Source organism: Leptodactylus fuscus, chromosome 11 (genome assembly GCF_031893055.1).
Source record: "Leptodactylus fuscus isolate aLepFus1 chromosome 11, aLepFus1.hap2, whole genome shotgun sequence".
Taxonomy (NCBI): Eukaryota; Metazoa; Chordata; class Amphibia; order Anura; family Leptodactylidae; genus Leptodactylus; species Leptodactylus fuscus.
The window spans coordinates 13,789,203-13,811,158 of NC_134275.1; the positions used below are offsets into that span (position 1 = coordinate 13,789,203).

Consider the following 21,956-nt stretch of genomic DNA (forward strand, 5'->3'; position numbering starts at 1 on the left):
TATATGGATATGCAAGTTCATTGGTGATGGGGCCCGATGTGCCGTCAGAAAGTTGCAAACGCTGCAAGTCTTCTGTGGAATCTGTGTCCAGTCCTTCAACTTCTATCTGCAATGTGGTTGTGTTTGGGAATTCTGAGAAATCAGACCCCGCCCCTGATGCACTTGCCAACTAATTTGCATATCCCTAGAGAGATGATGCATGCATGGTTTCATCGCTTTATGGCCATAGAGGTATGTTTCAAATACTCTTACACATCACTCTTATTGGTTTGGGAGAGATCCCATAAATGTCCCTTACCCTTAAGGACTAATATGGGATAAAAGGGGGGCATTTGGGGGCACCGCACCTCTCCTGCTTAACTGGAGACACAAAGAATATTACCGTAGCTTGCAGATTGTACTCTGTGTATTCAATTTTTTTATAAGGACCTGTGGGATTTGTGAAAAACGTGTTATACATTATACTCTGCACTCTAGTGGGCACAAGACGGTGCATTTTCTAAACATACATCGTGCAAAAGGAATCCGAGTGAAATCTACTTTTTCACTAACCTGACGTGTTGTCTTCGATCCAACTGTGCGCTCAGTGAGGTTCTGCGATGGCCAACTGTATTCCCGGGAGACTGTTAATGAGTCAAGGTAATTTCAAGGAAAATAAAATATTCATTTCTTAGTAAAATCTATGAGAGGTAATCTTGCTGATTCCAACATCCGCACACTCTGATTAATTCAGACACAGTTAAATGCACCGAACAAGAGTGTGTGCAATATGTGCGGCCCCGCAATAACCGTAAAATCCAACGCCTTCCCTTATCGCCATTTCCAGTCCATTAAAGGGTGCACACTTTGCAGGGTGCCTTGCCTAAGCGTGCCACCAAAGACTGTTTAGGGTCCTGACGTCTTTATGATTTCATTACTTTGACTACTATTATTATTATTTCAAGTCTGTTATTCAAATTTAGCAGAGATAAGGAAGCAAGAGAATAGATAAGAGGATTGGCTAGGTTGGGGAAGGTCAGGAAGAAGAAGGAGAACAATTAGAAATTTTAAGATGTGCGATAAACATAGGGATCCTAAGAAACACGTTAAGAAATCCAAGCAGCAGCTCGAGAGTGCACAGACAGCTTTTTACTTTTTAATTTAACTGCGGGACCTTGTCAACAATGGAGCTGTGTTGGGTTTGTTGGTGATTTGACAAATTATGGAGACGGGATCCACAAAAATAGCTGGGCAATTCTCCTTAAAGGGATTCTACCATTAAAAAACTATTTTTTCTAGGTAACACGTCGGAATAGCCTTTAGAAAGGCTATTCGTCGCCTACCTTTGGAAGTGATCTCCGCCACGCCGTGCGTTCGAAATACCGGTTTGTACCGGTATGCTAATTAGTTCTCTCGCAGCGATGGGGGCGTCCCCCAGTGCAGGAGATGCGATGGGGGCGTCCCCATTGCTGCTCGAAAACCGACCGCAGCACCGCCTCTATGTTCTTCTGTATCCTCCCCTTCCTTCTTCAGCTTGATGTCTGACGCCTGCGCGGTACGCTCTGTTCGGCGAACTTTGCCGAACATACTGCGCATGCCCGCGGCCATAGCGCCGACACCGCAATTTTGCGCATGCGCAGTACATTCCTCGAAGTCTTCGCCGAACAGAGCGTACTACGCAGGTGTCCGACATCAAGCTGAAGAAGGAAGGGGAGGATACAGAAGAACATAGAGGCAACGCTGCAGTCAGTTTTTGAGCAGCAATGGGGACGCCCCCATCGCTGCGAGAGAACTAATTAGCATACCGGTAAAAAACGGTATTTCGAATGAACGGGGCGGCGGAGAGCACTTCCAAAGGTAGGAGACGAATAGTGTTTCTAAAGGCTATTCCGCTGTGTTACCTAGAAAAAATAGTTTTTTAATGGTAGAATCCCTTTAAAGTGATTCTAATACCACATAGGAATAGCCTTAAGAAAGGCTATTCTTCCCCTACCTTTGAATTCTTCTCCACACGGCCGTTCCGTAGATATCCTGTTTTTTCTTAGTAGGCTAATGAGTCTCCCGACAGCACAGGGGGAGTCTCCGATGCTGCTTGAAAACTCTCCAGCGCCGCCTCCATCTTCTACAGCTGCGCCTCTGCGTTGTATTCTTCCGGCGATCCTGTCTTCGGTATGTAAATCCGGCGCATGCGCAGTCGGGTCTGCCATCGGGCTTCGGGCGTGTCTGTTCGGGCATTTTACTGTGGCTGCTTACAGGAACAGCACCCTTGGATACAGTAAAGTGGCCAAACATGCGCAGTCGGCTCTGCCCGCGGACGGACGCAGCTGTTGAAGATGGAGGCAGCGCTGGAGAATTTTGAAGCAGCACAGTGGACGCTCCAGTACTGTTTGAGCATGGCGGTATGCCCCCTGTGCTGTCTGGAGACTCATTAGCATACCGAGAAAAAATGGGATATCTACGTAACGGCAGCGCAGAGAAGAATTCTAAAGGTAGGTATGTGGTATTAGTTAAAAAAGGAATTCTAATGATAGAATCCCTCTAAAGATAAAATCTAGATTTTTTCCAAGTGATTTTCGATTATTCTAATCTTGATTTTCTTGTTTTAAAGAAGTTAAAATATAGTTGTCAGTCAGCACAGGCAGCGGGAGTCAGGTATATCAGATACTAGTTGTACCAATCATCCATTGAAGAAACTGTTGGAGATAGCTTATGGCAGGAGTAGTATCAGACTTTGAAGCGGGGCTAACATTGATTTCACGATTCTGAAGAAAATCAGATCTGTGTCTTTCAAATGGGGGAAGTAATTGAATTCACTTGATTAATTGACCAGCCTTAGATGAGACTGAGAAGCGACACTTCAAGGAGGACCTTTCACCACTTCCACCAAATCAAGCCCTCTTTATCCTTTAATAGGTGCCCCCCACTGATTCTGGAGCACTTGGATTTTTTTTCTGTCGTTTCTTGGAAAGCAGCTCAGTTTTGGTGCCTGATATGCGAACAAGACTGGGTGGCATCAGGCCGGAGCAGACAAGGGGTTGGACTCAGGACTCCAATCAGTGGTGGACAGCGTTGGAGCTCAGGATCCTGTTTCCTTGCAGGTTCCTGCATGGCACCACCCACTTGACATTAGAGAGTAGTTAGCATATGAGGTACCAAAAATAACTGCATTGATTGCTCAGGATGGTCGGGGCTAGAGAAAAAATTCCAACAGTAACAATCAGTGGAGTTTTGTCTGTCAAGGGAAGATCTTGAGCTGGTGGAAATAGGGAAAGGTACTCTTTAAGACAAAAATACACAAGGTTACATAAAAGTATATGTACCTATAAACCTATAAAAGTATATGTACCTATAAACCTATAAAAGTATATGTACCTATAAACCTATAAAAGTATATGTACCTATAAACCTATAAAAGTATATGTACCTATAAACCTATAAAAGTATATGTACCTATAAACCTATTCTATTACAAATACAAAACGTAAGCTGCTCTGATGTAATGCTATACGTTGAACACATAGCACTGTGTAGCATCAAAAACAGTTCCATATAGTATTCAAATCGATGTATACAGTGCCCACATCATTCCATTCAGTGCTCAGATAGGATGTGTATGCAGTACTCAAATACTGATATCCAGTTATTGCAAATTACGGTACTTTATTTAGTGACCAAAAAGCTTAATAGGCTTAGTAGTGCTTATATGGTGCTGTACAGTTCTGAAATAGATCCAGCACAGATACATTGTACGCAGTTACATTCTATCACCTGTAATTGCTGAAAGTTTAAGGCCCGGTTCACATCTGTGTTCGATATTCCGAGGTCCGTGTGTTTTCCACGCATTGTCCACATGTGTTCGGTATTCCGTTCGGGGGATCCCAAGCAGACTTCCTGCATGGAATACCGAAGATGTGACCCGGACCTAAGACTGCTCTTATTTCAGTCTTGAATTCTAATCTTCCATTTGGACACTTGAGGTTTCCGTCAGGGTTTGGATATTTTTAATGGAAAGAATTACACCACAGACTGCAATACGTCAACGACATTAGAACTGTAATGGAATAAAACCTAAAGTATAGTCATGGACATAGCATGGACACATGGACTGAACACGTTGAAGTACTCACAGTCCTATTCCTCTGTCTAGTTGTCGCTATGTAGGTTAATTTGGGTTCCCACTGATGTTCGCTTGCACAACACTGCGGGACACTTCGATGTGTCTGAAGTCTTTTTGACCGGAATTTTTTCTTTCTCATCTCTTAGTTTGGGTATAATAATATACCTAGTATATAGTATATAGTATAGTGGGAGTGATTGTGCGATATATGGTGATGGTCTGACTCGTAATAGTTTGTCTTAAGAGGCTTAGTTCACAGGCTTAGTTCACATATTTTTGCACAAATCAGTAGTTCAAAAAAATGTGTATAACCACCTACTGGGATGTGCATTGTATATAATGCACATCGTACATAAGTGCACATTGTATATAATGTACTGTACATCATACATAAAAGTGCGCATTGTATATAATGTACTGTACATCGTACATAGAAGTGCACATTGTATATAATGAAAGTTGTGCAGGTGGATCCAGATCTGTGGATTTGGGTTTGCATTTGGACCCATTTAAAAAGATAAGAAAAAAAAATCCTTGGCATCGGATTATGCAATCTTTGGTCTAGTATGGAGACAATTCTGCTTTGCTAATCCAACATGGAGCAGAGAATAATATGTTGTTTTACAACAGCGGAGTGATAAAAGATTTTCAGGCCCATCGTTCATGAATGTGGTGTATTCATCGCTCCGCAGCGGGGCTGGGGGCTGCTGTGTGTGTAGAATATATGTTTGTATTTTGGCTACAGTCGTGCAGACCTGTCCTCGTCCTTTGTTCCCCTTACATAGAATATCATTGCCTGGTAACAGATCCATTGTATCCTAATATATTGGGCACCCATTATATATATTGTTTAGATGCTATAATGATAAAATATTCAATCAGTTGTTTATTTTTTTCTGCAAAAAACCCGTAATGAGGTGAGCGCCGTAGACACAATGTGTGCCGAGGTTTTAATGCTTACTAGTCGCTGTGCTATTTTGCAGCAGTGGCCAGATGTTAGACGTTAGTGAATGGGATTTTCTTATCAGGGGTCTGTGTGTGTAGGGGGTGGGGGGCGGCAGTCGTGAACATGATGTTGCCTTTTCTCAGTCCCTGGTTCCGCCTTTGTATCTTGCATTTTTCCCCATTCCCCTCAATGAGGAGGAACGGCAGCATGAAACTTATTTACTGACGGTTTTTTCTTTGTGAATAGGGCCTTCGGGCCTCCTGAACGTCGCCTGTGTTGCAGGAGAGCGTCGGGCGCTTGTCGTTTTATGACATATTTATCAATTTCTAACAACAGAATTTCGTCTTCCATAACTGGAGCGGATCCCATTGACAATCTAATCTCTATGGAAGCTGCCAGATGCTCTCTCAGCGTCCGATGTTGTCGTCAACATGGATCTTGCTGTATGGATCTTTCCCGTCTGATACTTTTGTTTCGCTTGGAGCTAAATGGTAGCAGATTTATCTGGCAGCCGTCGACCCCCCCCCTGGGTATTTTTCAAAAATATGTACAAAAACTGGGCATCAATAGGGGATGCCCGTGGGCAGAACACTATCCTATGGCGACATGGCCAACTTTTAGCAATTGATGGTTCATGTATGTACAGCTGGTACGGCGATTTGATATACATGAAGGACTTGCACGGGTACGGATATGTCTGGCAACATGAGGCGTTTGCTCATCAGGCCACAAGTGGGTATATAAAATGTCAGAAGGCTTGGGATTATTATCCGCCTATGGTCGTTCTGGGACGTAATACGATGGAATATTGGACTATTGAGTGTTGTCATGTGTGGACGCCATTACTGAGCTACATAATAGGACGAAAGTAAGCGTTTCTACTTAACTGAATCCATACACCCTGCTGTCTTTCCTATCCCCTGCCTTACATTTGTCATAATTGAAAAGCATCTTAAGAGCAATTAAAGGCACTTTTTGACATTAGTATATATCAAAGCCTGTCTATTACCCAGCTAATAATATGCATGAAATAACCCGAGTGTTTAGACCGAACTCCTATCTGCCACCATTGCCAAATTGATGTTCAGAGTGAAAGAGATCCTCCCTTTATGAAACTGTAAATTGTTACAATACTTTTGCGATGTATTATTTATCAGACTTTACATATATATGAAGTATTTATAAGTGTCTCCACCCCCATCGGAGCTTTTAGATTAAATTCTTACCCCAGAGACGTGCGCACCATGGGCCCAGGTTTTATATTTGGAGAATATATCGGTGTACATTATTCATTTTCAAGCTCAAGGAAAAAAAAATCATTTGGGCCGAAAACGCCGCAGCGTAAATACTGGCAAAATGAATGCAACGTTTTACAGTCACGGCAAAGTGGATGGGATTCTAGTCTCATAGGGATGAATGGAGCAGCAACAAACATACTGGACTGAGACTCGAGTCGTATGAGATGACACGGGACAACATTTCTTGTGATCAGTGGATGTCTCGTCGCTCATACTGCCACTAGAGATGAGCGAGTAGTACTAGGTATTCGATCGAATACTACGGTATTCGAAATACTCGTACTCGATCGAGTACCACTCGCTATTTGAATGTGAAAGTTCGATGCAGAACCAGCATTGATTGGCCGAATGCTATACAGTCGGCCAATCAACGCTGGTTCTTCTCCTACCTTTAGAAGTCTTCTCCGTGCAGCTTCCGGCTCTTCATTCACTCTGCCAGGCATCGGGCCTGGGCAGAGCCGACTGCGCATGTCTGCTTATAGTGTGGGCATGCGCAGTCAGCTCTGCCCAGGCCTGATGTCTGGCAGAATGAATTCAGAGCCGGAAGACGCCGCAGGGACGCTGCACGGAGAAGACTTCTCGGAGGATCCAGCCCGACCCTCACTCGTGGACTTGGTAAGTATAATTTGATCGAACGTTACCTACCCCTGAAACGAGCATTTTCATCCCATAGACTATAATAGGGTTCGATATTCGATTCGAGTAGTCGAATATTGAGGGGCTACTCGAAACGAATATCGAACCTCGAACATTTTACTGTTCGCTCATTTCTAACTGCCGCCCATCCGATGTGTATCACCTACACCGTGGATAACGGATACTCTAGAAGGGATTCTATCAGTAGAATCCCATTTTAAGCTAAACCTATGTAGGAATAAACTGAACAGAAGGGAGAAAAGAGGAAGGGATAACACAGCCCACCGATGTTAAAAAATACTGTTGTATGAAATAGAAAAAATGTTGAAAAGCATTGGCGTCCCTTAGAACAGGATTGCAACGCACGGGCTTCACCGGCTGTGAAATGTATCCATGCAGGAAAATTCGGAACAAAGAGGTGAAGGCCAGCGAATCCTTTTCAATTAAAATACTCCTTTATTATACCAATAGATTAACATTCAATAATAGGATGGCAGAACAAAACATGGTAGATCCCATGGTGGTAAGAATATCAGTAGCTGACGCGTTTCGAAAGAAAACTTTCTTATTCGTAGCCTGAAAGAAAGACTATTCTTCCCCTGCCTTTAGACGTCTTCTCCACGCTGCCATTCGGTAGATATCCCGGTTTTCGTCCATATGCTAATTCGTTTTCTTGCATCTGGGGGCGTCCCCTGTGCTGCAAGAAAATGCTCCAGCGCCGCTTTCTTCTTGTTCACCTCCTCCGCCTCTTCTTTGTCCCGTCACGTCTTCTTCAAAAAGCGCCGACTACACATATCCGTTGCCATTTTCCTTGTATGGGCACCTTGACTTCTTCACGCTTTCCGTCACATGCCGTCAGTTTCATACCAGGATTTCAAGGTAATTAATCTCACCCCATCCTATGGCCGCTATGCAGCAGATGGCGTGCAATGTACATGTGAAGGGGTCACAGTCTTGCAAAAGTGCTACAGCCCCTTCAAACAGGTGAACAGTGGGAGTCACGGCACCCCGACTCAGTAAGAGAAATGTCTGTATGTACAATGCAGTTCTATCATGGGGTTTAGGTTTAGGTATGGGTCAGGGCAAATGAAAATAACATAATAAAAGGTGAAAAACCGACCCAAAAAAATGACATTTCCATTCCGTAAATCTAGGAATAACTTAATTGAACGCTAATAATTAAAACGGGATTACAAAATAAAAAACGAAGAATAAATCTTCTCGTCTAGGCTTTAATAGTTTGGAGCAAAAGAAGAAGACAGTGTTATCCTTTAATGTATAAAGGGGTTTTATAGTTTGATCTCATAGTAAATGAGTATGGCATGTCGAGTCCTCTTGTTTTGTAATTGCTATGTGTTTCCAAGTGGCCCTCAATATCAGATCTCAGAAACCACTACTTTTGTGTAGGATTGCTTATCCAGACCATGATACGTGTACAGATTTACCGTCCTGTTCTCATGCCGAAGTCTGCACTTCCTCTAGACATTAAGGTAGGTTTGTCCAAGATCAAGAAAATATTGTCTTCAAGGCTCTATAGATTCCTTTGGACATAAATTTTTGGGTTGTCCGGGATCAGGCAAATATGTCCGCTTTATGTTAGTGTTTTGGCCCAAAAGAGCTGAGCTGAAATACCGGACAAGGCCCATGGACGGGATGGGGCGGTTTTTGGAAGAAAGCAGCTATGTTTTTTCTATTCCTCGAAACACCCATTAAAGTCTGTCCAAGTAGATTACTGTAGTATGTTGTTTTATTGAAAAAAATGAACAGACAGAGCCCTGTGGTAGAACCATTGTAAGTCAGTGGTTTCTGCTATATAACAAGATCTGAAATCTCCCAGCATTCCTTGCATAGTGTACTGCTTAGTACTTAGTTCTATAAGTCTTATCTCCTAACCAGATACTGTAAACTAATCTAATGTATCAAAAACCATATTATAGGGCTTCATCTAAGCTGTTACAAATGGGACTCTCGGGCCTGGTTCACATTTGCGTTCGGGTTTCCATTTAGGGACCCACCGAAGGAAACCTATATGCATTAAAAAGCAGTTAGCTGGGAAACCCGCGCACCCCATAGACCATAATGGGGTCCGTGTGGTTTCTGCATGAAACATGCATAGAGAAATATCCTGGAAGCAGCACTTTTCTCTCTGCATTTTTTTGTGCAGAAACCACATGGACCCCATTATAGTCTATGGGGTCTGCGGGTAACTTTTTTTATGCATATAGATTTCCGTTTCGAGGGTACCCAAGCGGACTTCCCGAACGGAAACCTGAATGCAGATGTGAACCGGGCCTCAACTTACAAAACAGTGACTGCAGCTTTGGGCTATAATACAGGGCGTAAGACAAGGTCATCACAAGAAAATAATGCAGGGATGCAATATGACATATGACTGCAAGATCAGACTACATACACTATTTGTATCGTAGTCTGAATCCATGGAGGTGCACAGATCGGGACACCAAAAAGAGCCATATAGTAAATGAATAGTATACGCTCCACCTGCACTATAATGCACCATTGCACTTTCCTAATGTGCACAGGGCCTGCACCCCTTGTCATCGCACATTTCTGATCCCGATATTGTAGGAGCCCCCTTTAGTCCTTGCATTATGCTGACTGGCTGCAGTTGTGGGGTTCCCCACCGCCACCTAATATAGGAAGGATTTACTCCTAAAAACCCCTGTAAAAAGGTATTCTTGTGCTATTTCCAATCTTCATTAATAAAGATAGGAACATGTCCTCTGTCAACACCGAGTGTATGAAAACGGATCAATCAATAAACAGGAAATGCTGTAATGGATTGATTCTGCACGGTAGTACAGACAGAAGAAAATAGCAATCCAATTATATAGACAGCTTTACAAATGAAATGACGCAGGAGATGTTATTGAGGACTGTGACCTCTCTGATTTGAGGGGAGCGGGGACACAGCGATGGTCAATTCCTCATCACGCTTTTATATACTGTAACGCATTTTACAAATCTCAACATAGATTGTTCCTCAAAGGAATTGTCCAAAATCTCAATAAAAAAAAAATCTGATGCATAGCAAACGTATGATGAGCTATGCTTACCTTATACATGTCCTGTCTATCCCATGCCGCAGGTGCCCGGGTTCTTCCGCTAGGAAGTGATGATGTCCAGTTTGCAATTCATGTGATCGCTGTAGACCAGGGGCCAGCAACCTTTGACACGACAGCTGTTGTGAAACTACAATTCCCAACATGCTCCATTCACTTCCATGGGAGTACCAAGAACAACAGAGCAAGTGTACATGCTGGGAGTTGTAGTCTTACAAGCTCTGGAGTGCCGGGGGTTGCCTACATCTTCTGTAGACAGTCATTGGCGGTCATGCATATGTGACTACTAAAGCCATTTCGCCCGAAGCATCACATGGTGAAGAATATCAAGGGTGTTCCAGAAGTGGATACATGTCTGCAACTATGTAAGCCGATGTAATCACTCACATTTCCATTGTTATGTTGCTTTTTTTTTTTTTTAGGGACTGTTCAGACAATTGATTTTTTTTTCATACTGAAAATGAGTTCCTATTTTGAAAGGAAATTCGTGGCACAAGACAGAAACCTGCAAATTGCCGCAAATCCGCCTGATAAGTCCCATTCAGTGGTTTCTAATCTGCATGTGATTATTTACTGCCATCTACTCTGTAGTGGTGGCTTCAGGATATTACAGCTTTGTCTTATTCAGGTGAGTGGGACAGGGCGGTAATATCCTGCACCTAAACTATTAAAGGGATTCTATTGTTAGAATCCCTTTTGAACGACGCTCACATTGGAATAGCCTTAAGAAAGGCTATTCTTCTCCTACCTTTATTACTCTGATCCACGCCACCGTTCCGGTGTTTTTCACCATATGCAAATGAGTCTTTAGAAAGCACAGGAGGCATCCCATGTGCCGTCCGAAGACTCTCCATCTTCTTCTCCTGACCGCCTCTTTGACGTGTCATCGGCCACGTCTTCAGCCGAACGAGCCAACTGCGCATGTCCGTTGGCCATTTTCCTGTGGCCTCTGACGGACATGCGCAGTCACCTCTTTCAGCTGAAGACGCGACTGATGACACGGCGAAGAGGTGTTCGGGAGAAGAAGATGGAGGCCTCGCTGGAGAGTCTTCGGACAGCACATGGGATGCCTCCTGTGCTTTCTGAAGACTCATTTGCATACAGCGAAAAAACGAAATTGATAGAATTCTAATGATAGAATCCCTTTAAGTTGGTGTCAGGTAGAAAGAGCCAATGAGGAGGGTATAAAGTTTAGTAGATGCTGAAGGGAGAACCCCCACCAATCTGATATCTATAGCCTATCTTAAGGCAAGGCCATCCATATTTGAAACTGGGAAATCCCTTCAACTCCTAGTGTGGATGAAAATGAAACGGTTTCATCCATGATATTGAGGGGGTATATTGCTTTATGTGGAAGGTACTAGGATGGGCAATAAAAGGTTAAATTGGATGTAATTCAGAAGTAAAAAAACGAGTCCAACAAACCTAGGTGGTGAAGGTGTAAAGAATAGTAATAATGTAGTGGTTATATTAATAGATATAAGATATAAGCCTATATACCGTATATAACCCTCTGTATGCCTTCACAGGGTGATGTTGCGGTGGTAGAGGGGGGGTCTGGGACCTCTTTATCACCCACCGTTGGCTGTAAATATTACTTACAACTCTTCCCTGTCACAGCCTCAGATTAGGGCCTGCCGGTGACAGAGCAAAGCGACAGTTCATCATCTTATATTTCGGTCATGTGTTCCTTATCTGGTCTATAACAGGAAAGTGTCATAAATAATAGATTTTCCGGGTGGTTTTTCCGTATAACGCGAAGGAGCCGCTCCTACAGTATACTAAGTGTGCAGAAAATGGGGGGACTGGCGACTACTACGACATTGTACGACATAACACAGGTAGCGCAACGTGTGAAGAACAACTTGGAGCTTTCCGAAATGGAAATTAAATACAGTTGTGTATTCAGACGTCTGTACAAAGGGCAAGAATAAAAAGAATAGGCGGTTAATATCCTATTTATATAGCAATGAACATGACCGTTGTCAGACGACATGAAAGCAATCATAGGAGGGAGGGGAGGGGGAAGCTATGACGCAATATGCCGATAGGTTGAAAACCAAACCAACATCACTTGATCTGCGTAATGTCACCTAGATGGTGTCTGAAGCTTCCCGTAGTGTTTATATCAGCTTAGATAACGAAATATATACATCCAACCTAAATAAAAGGAATACATTTGACCATGTGGTGCGCGTTATATCTTTTGTTATGATGGAACGGTTTCATTTTTTTTTCATTTTATTTAATATCTCCAGCAGACTCGAGACCCCTGGAGAATATTAGATGGTAGATGCTGCATCGGGCATCGGCCATGGCAGTCTGTGGTTGGCGAGGTGTCTCTTATGGAAATGGAGATTACAATAGTGATCTATTCCTTGGCCTCATTGTTTTGTATAGCGAGAAATAGAGTTGTGCCGGAGAGGATTCTCGGCATGCCAGTTTGCCAGTGTGAATTTTCAGTTTTCCTTATCTCTTCTGGCAATGTTGGCGGCCGGCCAGGTTGGGTTGCACATTGTTCTACATTGTTAGTTGTTTTCTTGCGATCTTTATCAGACGGGAAGTAGTGGCGGAAGAAATCATTTATATTTTAGATCTTGCCCTGGCTTACTTTTTTAATAGAGATTTGAAGATTGATGTGAGTCTGGAGGGCATTATTTTGCAGTTGCCAGTCCAGTTTATTTATGAGCCATCGCTGCTCTCTACCCAAGTCTTCGGTGATTGACAGCTCCTTACTATGCTGCTCCCTAGAAGTTCTGTGCGCTATATCCAGGGAATCTTGGTCAATGCTGAGCCTCAGATGTCTTGCATATTTGCAGAAGCTGCATAATACAATCTATGGAGATCGCCAGTCACTAGTATGTGGTCTGCAGATTGTGATCCTTGTTACATGTGGTGCATGCTTTATTATGCATGCAGGGACACTATGCAATAAAGAATACTACATCTAAGGTTCACATCTGCGTTCGGGTCATTCCGTTCCCCTATCTGCATGAAATATGCAAGCAACGCTTTTCTCTCCATGTTTTTCTTGCGGAAACCACACGGACCCCATTATAGTCTATGGGGTCTACGGGTTCCCTAAGGTAACCACTTTTTTTATGCAGATAGGTTTCCATTCAGAGGTCCCAAGCGGACGCCAACGAAGAAGTGAACCAGGCGTAGGACTGTTTCCCAGTTAGGCTGGCTTAACATAATGCAACCAAAAGTGCATAGAGACGCAGTGTTACCATAAATTGTCATGGTTTATACACTGAACACAAAATTTTGCAAGTAAAACTGATACTTATGTCTCGCTAAGGGTATGTTCACACGGTGGAAAGTGAAGTGAAATGTTCCATTGCAAATTCCCAGATGAATGAGCCTAAGGAGCAGAAAGTCGCGAGCCGCGGACACCACGACTGAATTAGTGACAGAATCCGTGGCAAAAATAAAGACGTCATTTTTCTGCGTCCTGCTGCGACCTCTGCCTCCCATTGAAAACCAATTGTGTTGTGTGGGGGCACCAAGGAGCTGGGCTAAGAACCAATTGGGATGGGCAGGGGTACAGGAGTGACTTATTATTTAGATTTGTAACAGCAAGCTCTGGGTGCTGCAAATTTTTTACCATTTTTGGTCCTCTGGGAGGGGGGGGTCTGACCTTACCTGTTACTGACATCAACGGGCCATCGGGATGTCAGTCACCAAGGAATAGGAGTGTTCTCGGTTCTTGTCACCCATAAGTCTCTGTCGCTGCAGTCCTGAGATATCGCCCCAGTGACTCCAGGTATTAGCATTCAGCTTGCAGCACTAGGATACTCGTTTTTCTGCAAAACAATCCACTTAACAAATTCATGGCTTTAATTTTAGGAATTCATAAAAGCTCTGCAGTGCAATGCCTACAGTCAGTACCTTCCTCCCTCCCCTCCAAAATAAAATAATTTACATTTTGCTTTTAGGATCAAGGATAAATTCCTTCCTCTTACTCAGCTATAGAATTGCCTCTATGTATTATTTGGGGTGCTCACAGTTACCACGATAATTTAGTTGCTTTTTGCATGTATTTTACGGAGGTGTTAGGCCTGGTTCATATCTGCGTTCGGGACCCCCCCGAATGGTATACCAAATGCATGAAAAAACAGTGAGCAGTGAAAGCACATGAACCCCATAGACTATAATGGGGTCTGTGTGTTTTCTGTGCGGTGTACTTCAAGAACTACTTTTCTCTCCGCATGACTCGTGCAGACACCGCGCAGAAAACACATGGACCCCATTATAGTCTATGGGGTCCGTGTGCTTTCATTGCTCACCGCTTGACAATGTGTTCGGTATTCCGTCCAAGCGGACTCAACAGAACGCAGATGTGAACCAGGCCGTAACCAGCAGCATTAATGTCTTGTCCTGGTCTTATAACTTATTTGTAATACAGATGTGTCCTCCTATTATGTAGCTCGAATTTGCTTAAGCACCAATTTTGTACCACAACCTGCTAAGAAACTGCAAAACCTAACACAACCTTGGGTGGCTACACATCGGCACATATAGGATATCACTGTGACACAATATCAAAAAACTTTACTGTTTGGAAAAGTTAATAATCTCATCACATATTGAGTATATGGACATGTCTAGCCAAAAGGAAAGGTGGGAACTTAATATCGAAACCTACAAAGCACAGCACCAAACATATGAATGTCACTGCTGCAAATAAGTAGCAAAATCTGCGTGCAAATCTTTTATTTTAAACATAAGGTAAGGCATCATTTTTTTTCAAGTTGGACAACCCCTTTAAATTTCCATTTATGACTGCCTGAACGGAGCGCTTCCATTGTGAACAGATTCTCTTTGTAGGCGGCACTAGAAAAGGAACTTCAGATAAAATCCCATTGTTTTGGAGATTGCGTGCTGCCCTCATTGGGGTGTTTAAGACGTCTTGGAAATAATTAGAGGCGTCTGCAATTGCATTGATGTCTGGACGATTTCTCGAGACCTTTCATTATCTTGTGGAATGCTGAGCTTTTATAATATATAGGAATAAAGAAGCAGGAATATGAATGACAAACAATGGCGACACAACATCCGTTCCCTAGGAAATTCGCTTGTGCATCATAAAGTTTGTCGGCTTACAGTCTCCGGCTTACTTGCTTTTTGTCCGTGAAATTGTCAGATTTGCGTCTCTTACACCGGAACGGTAAATAATGAGCCGGTGATAGACACGAGAGCGACCTCAGATCCGGTTTTGTTATAAAGCTGCCGGGTAACAACCAGAATATGGAGTTAATACGTTGACCGGGAATGGTGTCGATGGGCGCACGAGTATTTGTCAATCTAATTAGCGAGCGACATTCTTGTCCTAGTTCTTGAGACACCTTGAGAAATGGGGATGCCTATGAAACATAATTATTGCAATTTTCTGTAAAAAAAAAAAAAAAAAAAATATGATCGAACCAAATGCGGCCTATGATTGACGTTTATAGGTAATCTACTTATTAGGAGCTGGACCTAAATGACTTCGATTGTTTTATGGCTCGTGGCAGGATGTTAAACACAAATTATAGATCACCTATAATGGCGAACAATGGCGTCTATGTGGCTGGGACAAGAACGCCACTGTTACGTCTGAATACTCCCTTAGTTTTCTGTTCATCCCAATGCTATTAGATAAGGTGGGCTGCACCGTATAGTCCATGTGCACCCCACAATATGATAACTTCCCATTCTCTCTCAACATCACAAGGCCAGACTGCAACCTGTAAACCTTATAAACGCAAGGTATGACTTATGTTTTTTCTGGCTGACGTGTACAAGTACACAACTCATGTCAAGGGTCCTCATTATCTTGTATACTGAAATCAAAAGCAAATTTAGGAAGGTCAAATTGACAACATTACACAGAGCAAGATGAGACTGAGCTGATCTCCCGCAGGACGCAGACAAACCACATTGCTAATTTAGGCCTTACTTGGTGGAAATGCAAAGTTTTTGGCTGATGCCGATACACAGTGTGTGTGTGTGTGTGTGTGTGTGTGGGGGGGATTATTTCCTAAGCAGCAAATTGAATTAGATTTTGGTTAATCTGATCCACATGTTGCAGATACAAGGGTTTTGAAAAATGCATCATATTTATTATTAGCAGCAGAATCAGAAGAGTCTCCCTGTACATTTACTAGGGGAATTAAAAACGCACAGGAAAATGTAGCAAGAATTCAATGGAAAACCATATCTTTTGCTCTGGTGATGTCCTCTCCTTATTTTGAGGTGATGTAAAGAGGATCATCTCACAGATTACTGAGACGTCCCATTATTTGCGCCCTGCCCTTTTCCTTCTCCATCATTGCGAGTCTCCGGTGCAAACTTCTAAGAGTTATCTACTCTGTTTCCTGGTCCTCGCGGCCTGGTCTTGCATCCTGCAATTCTGGAAACAAATGTAACCTCCCCCTCTCTCACTCTGGATTTTGAAGGTCAACGAAATTATATGTATGGAAAACCCTTACCATTTTCGTGCATGACACGGTTGACGTCTTTAACAAAACTTGGTTCCATTGGTTGGAATTCCAACGCTCTGGAGAGTAGCGGTCGCTTCTCTGGTTCTCAAACTCCCTCATGGGCTTAAACCATGACACTCACACCCTCTACCTACCTCTTTTTTGAGGATTTGTGTCTTCCCAGTATATTTTTTTCTGGCAGCACCTGGGGATATACTGCCCCTATCACTAGGGCATCTGGCCCAGATTTCCAACTAAAATCCTCCCTTCTTTCTTCTTCTTCTTTTTTCCGCTCTCTTCTTCTTTCCGCTCTCTTCTTCTCCCCCCCCCCTTTCCTTCTTTTCTTCTCCTTTATTCATGTCTACTTTTTCCTTAATGCCCGTCGCTGCCACCTTGGTTTTTTGTTCCCCCGGGTCACTTCCAGATTACATTGTATCAATTACTTTTGTTGCATGTTCTTGCTCTTTTTATATTTCTGAAAATCAATAAAAACTGTTGAACTGAAAAAAAAAAATTCAATGGAAAACACTGGAAAAATACATTTTTGCTGCATGTCCCCCCCCCCCCCTCATTAAACTCAGAGAATTCACAAAGGAGTGAAATCTTGTGAACATCCATACATACATACCATTCATGAGGGGGTTAAGTCTTAGTATTCTAAGTGTTCTCTAGAGTCAGATACTAGAATCTGGACTTCAGTAACGAAAAACCCCATTATGTGATGTACCTCCCTTCTCCTGTAATGTGGTCAGCATCATTGCATTGATGAAGGTCTGTTTGGAGAGGCCGAGTCTGGGCAGTGTATGTGCCGTGTGTTCCAAAGTGGACTTTGTTGTCCATTATATTTCTCCTGCAAACCTCATTACTGCAGACAACAAATATGTTATGAAATAGGTTTGGTCGTCTACGGGTATTTTGAGGTGGATTCAGCCCCAGAATCAGCACCAGTTTCGCAGACAATCTGTCTCTTATTGTTTTCAAAGGGAGGTAGAGATTGAAGTAGGACTCTAAAAAAAAATAAGAGTCCTGCTTGATCTTGCTGGGCACTTTGCAGAGGACAGAGTTAAAACACAGTGCTGAGCCTAGACGCGTTTCTCCATGTCATTGCCAGATTTCCCAGCCTGCAGAGCGATGGAGTCCTAATAATAATAGTTGTCTCTGCACCTTGTTCCGGAACCCTCACGACCGGGTGACATTTGGTTGTGTGAATCTAAGTTTATGCAGTCCAATAACAACTCTACCTGCTATACTAGCATAGAAGGAACAGTGCATAGGAGCTTCTTGGATTATTTTCTGCTCCATAATGTGTTCAGGAAATCTACAGATGCTTTAGCTTTCCATGCCAGACCCTGACCACAGACAGGCAATTACAGGCACTTCCACCCGTAGGAATTTATTGATTCGCACAAATGTCTGTTTCCTTTTGCAGGTTTGTGATGTACTTCACATTGTTTGCACAATAGATCTTTTACCTTGGACTAGGTTCGTGTGCCCGTGGTGGGTGGCTAGAGTTGTGTGACTCCAGTATGCCGCAATCCATTGACTGTACTTGTCCTTCCCACACCACTTTCTATCGTCATTGCATACTCACTGTTCTAGAAAAGACTTAACATGGGCTTCTGAGATTGAAGGAATAAGGACACTGATAAAAGGACTCCCCGCACAGCACTGCTGATGCATAGTGGTTATACAACATCGTGACGTCTTAGCACAAGTTTGATGTCATTCTTTTGGATTAGCAAATGGTTATTCTACTGATACTGTATATCTAGAACATGTACCCCTGTGCTCCACTTGGATCCAATGATGTGCCTTTACACATTTTGTTATATCTGATGCTAGGTTCATACCTGCACTCGGTTTCCGTTCTTCTGGTCGGCTTTGGGATCCAAAAAACGGAAACCCAATCTGCTTAAAAAGCGGTTACCTGTGGAAACTTGCGGACCCCATAGACTAAATCCATGTGTTCTATATACACCAACCTGTTTTCAGAAAATGATCTTTAGAGGATGAGCCGGTCTCCAGGAATACGATACAATTATGGAGCCACCAAACAAGGCCGATGAATAGTCTCCCGATATTCCAGCACAACTTTCCTTCCCATTATACCTTATTGGAAACTCATTAAACAAAGTTAATTTTTAACCTTTAGCTTAGTGATTTATAAATATAACATCTGTAATATCGTACATTCCTATAGTAACTCATGTCGACGATAAAGCTTAAAGACAGTCTGCCACCTCCTTAATGGTATAGAATCTAAATTTAGCAGCGTTAGGGGACTGTGACGGCTTTACAGCTGTTCCTTTGTTGCCGAAGCCAAATCTGTCGCTTTGGCGAAAAAAGGCATTTTAAATCAAGGCAGTTGAGGGTGTTAGTGCACCTACCCCTACTCCTTCATAAATGGCTGACGGACGTGGTCAGACAGAATAGTATACACCCTCTAATTCATAACAAACTCAAGTATTCCAGTGAAAGGAAATAACAAAAGATGCCTGTAATGTATTACACAATGCTAAGATTTGCATAATATAATGGAAAATAATTCATCATATTAATTTGAAGCCAGAGTAGGTAAAGCAGGGGACCTAGCAGATGTCTGATTACCTAGCAGCTGCGACTGTAACGGGCACCTGTGTGTCCGATCATGTGACCACGGACTGCATATCACATGACCACAGACTGCATATCACATGACCTTGGACTGTATATCACATGACCACGGACCGTATATCACATGACCACGAACTGTATATCACATGACCACGAACTGCATATCACATGACCGCGGACTGTATATCACATGACCACGGACTATATATCACATGACCATGGACTCCATATCACATGACCGCGGACTGTATATCACATGACCACGGACTATATATCACATGACCGCGGACTGCATATCACATGACCGCGGACTGTATATCACATGACCACGGACTATATATCACATGACCATGGACTGCATATCACATGACTTTGGACTGCATATCACATGACATCAGACTGTATATCACATGGCCACGGAATGTATAATCACATGACCACGGAATGTATATCACATGTCACAGACTGCATATCACATGACCACGGACTGCATATCACATGATCGTGGACTATATATCACATGACCATGGACTGTATATCACCTGACCACGGACTGCATATCACATGACCACGAACTGCATATCACATGTCCACGGACTGTATATCACATGACCACGGACAGATTTTTATCCACTGAAAGTAAACAGAATAAATGACCGTAAATTGTGTTTCACAATTTGTCTGAGACTGAATATACATATATATGTGTGTGTTTGTGTGTGTGTATATATCACAGATCACAACGTATTCTTCAGAATTTTTTCTATTAGTATGATTTTGACTCTGCGTCATCTGGAATGAATTGAATCATCTTAATTTGTTAGATTGTATTTTTTTTTTAATCCCTTGGAGCAGAACAAAGTTCCTGGAAGAAGTTATAGCCAAAGTATAACTTTTCTGAGTCCCAAGGATAGAATTTCCCTTGTTAGTTTATATTCACCTATTTCCTTTGTTTGCTTGTATGTAACGGTGGTTAGAGATGAGAGTCTGTGGTGTATCGTCATAGTAGGAATGAAGCGAAGCAAAGACCCAGTGACTGAATGCTGCTGCTGTAATTCTAGTGCTAGAAAGTTCAGAGGATCGATAGAGTGAGCGGACATGTAAATGCTGATCCTCATCACAAGAGTACAATGACCAGGTAAATCCTATTATGTGCATTGATGGGTCAGAATGGTGACATCACACCGCTGATACAGTATAATGCTGAGATATGTGTCATGGTGACAGTTCTCCATAATGGTTATGACACCACTTTCATCCTCTGGATATCCGTGTTACCCTGTCCCTGTTATGAGGCCATTCTTGTCATTGCTTTATTATGATGAAAGTGTTGTAAGAAGCCTTGTTTGTCATTGTCATCGCTGTCACTACTATTGTTTAGGATATCGCATATTAGCACTCTTATATAGGGATTACATTGTGAGAACAGTTTGGAAAATATACTATAGGTGTGAACAAGACAGAACGGAGCGCAGGAAATACACATAGGTCTCTATTAATCTGCCACGTCCAACCCCACGTCTCTACCACCTTTATATACTGCTGTAGGGTCCGGTATAGGCATAGTGAGCATACCGTACCTTGTTATGTCAAAGTGTAATTTTGCTGTCAAGAAAATCATCTGTATGCTAACACTTCCACACTTGCGCCCGTGTCCGTTTTTTTTTTTTGCACGGACACAAAGTCCTGCATGTCTGACTTTGTGTCCGTGCAAAAAAAACTGGTTTACCCGTGGAGGGGCCACATACGGACACCAGCGGTTTGCTTTAAAAACCCATTCAAATGCATGGGTTTTAAAACTGACAACCGGGAAGTCGTCCCCTGTCCAGTTTCCCCCGGGAAATAGGACGGAGACCTGGCGGGTGGACATGGGCACAAGTGTGAACGTCCCCTAAGAGAGACTCTGGAAGTTCCCGGAGTACAGGAAGACTAATCCAGGCATGTACAGTCCATAGAGGATTTATAGGAATATCAGGATGGCGTTAGGGGGTGGAGTAGGCGAGCTAACAAAGTTGTAGGGGCGTTGGGCCAGGCAATTCGGCCTCTAGCTAAGAAGTCAGACGCTGTAGTCTTATGGAACAGAAACCTCTGCATACAGTAAGGAGACAATCTGGGTGTGTAGCTGTGGAATTGGGTTAGGTTACAGAACGTATAAAAGGTTTTTTGGGGGGGTTTACCAGCTGAGGAAACTTTTTCTTTTTTTCTAAAGAAATTTGTGTTGAAATCCCATTTTAAATTTCTCTACAAGTCTGTTTTCTATATACTTTATATTACCATGTCCTAGTTACGAAGAATTTGACAACAATCAGATTCCATTGATTCCAGAAAAGGATTTTTACTCTAACAGGTTAGTCTTCTCTACACCGGGCTAATGAGATGCAATAACATCGAAACGGCCGTCCTCGGTTGAGAGATTATACCTGTTAATAATCCCAGCATCATTGCAAAACAAAGGCCTCTTGGAAGGTCGAGCGTGATGCTAAAGGGAGCAGCCTTTATTGGGCTATCACTGAAATCCTGTCTTCCTAATTACATCAGGGAAGACAGGCTTGCACATTCCAGTGAGCGCCCTCTATTGGTTTGCACTGAGTCACCTGACTTCTTAATTACATAATGGAAGACAGATTTGCATATTCTTCACATAATACATTGATCCAGAAATGGTTTTATTATACGGGTTCGCTCTAGTTCATGAGAAGAGATGAACAGTGTAAGAAATATATAATCTTAGTTGATCTGCCATTGTTTTTGGACCAGTATCTTTTCCATATAGCGTTAGTATTTATTACATTCCAATGACGGTGAGACAGTAATAAAGTC

General features: G+C 42.7%; 1 protein-coding gene across 5 annotated transcripts in view; it reads left to right on the forward strand.

The window, feature by feature from the left end:
- The window catches only part of NLGN3 (neuroligin 3), an 86,843-nt gene that overhangs the window by 8,631 nt on the left and 56,256 nt on the right, over positions 1 to 21,956 (forward strand). The window contains exon 1 of one of the 5 annotated variants that reach the window (XM_075259843.1): positions 521 to 639. The exons of the other annotated variants lie outside the window; for them this stretch is intronic. The gene's annotated coding sequence lies outside the window, so the exon portion shown is untranslated. Of the gene's footprint in view, positions 1 to 520; positions 640 to 21,956 lie in introns of those variants that run through there. 5 annotated transcript variants of the gene reach the window in all.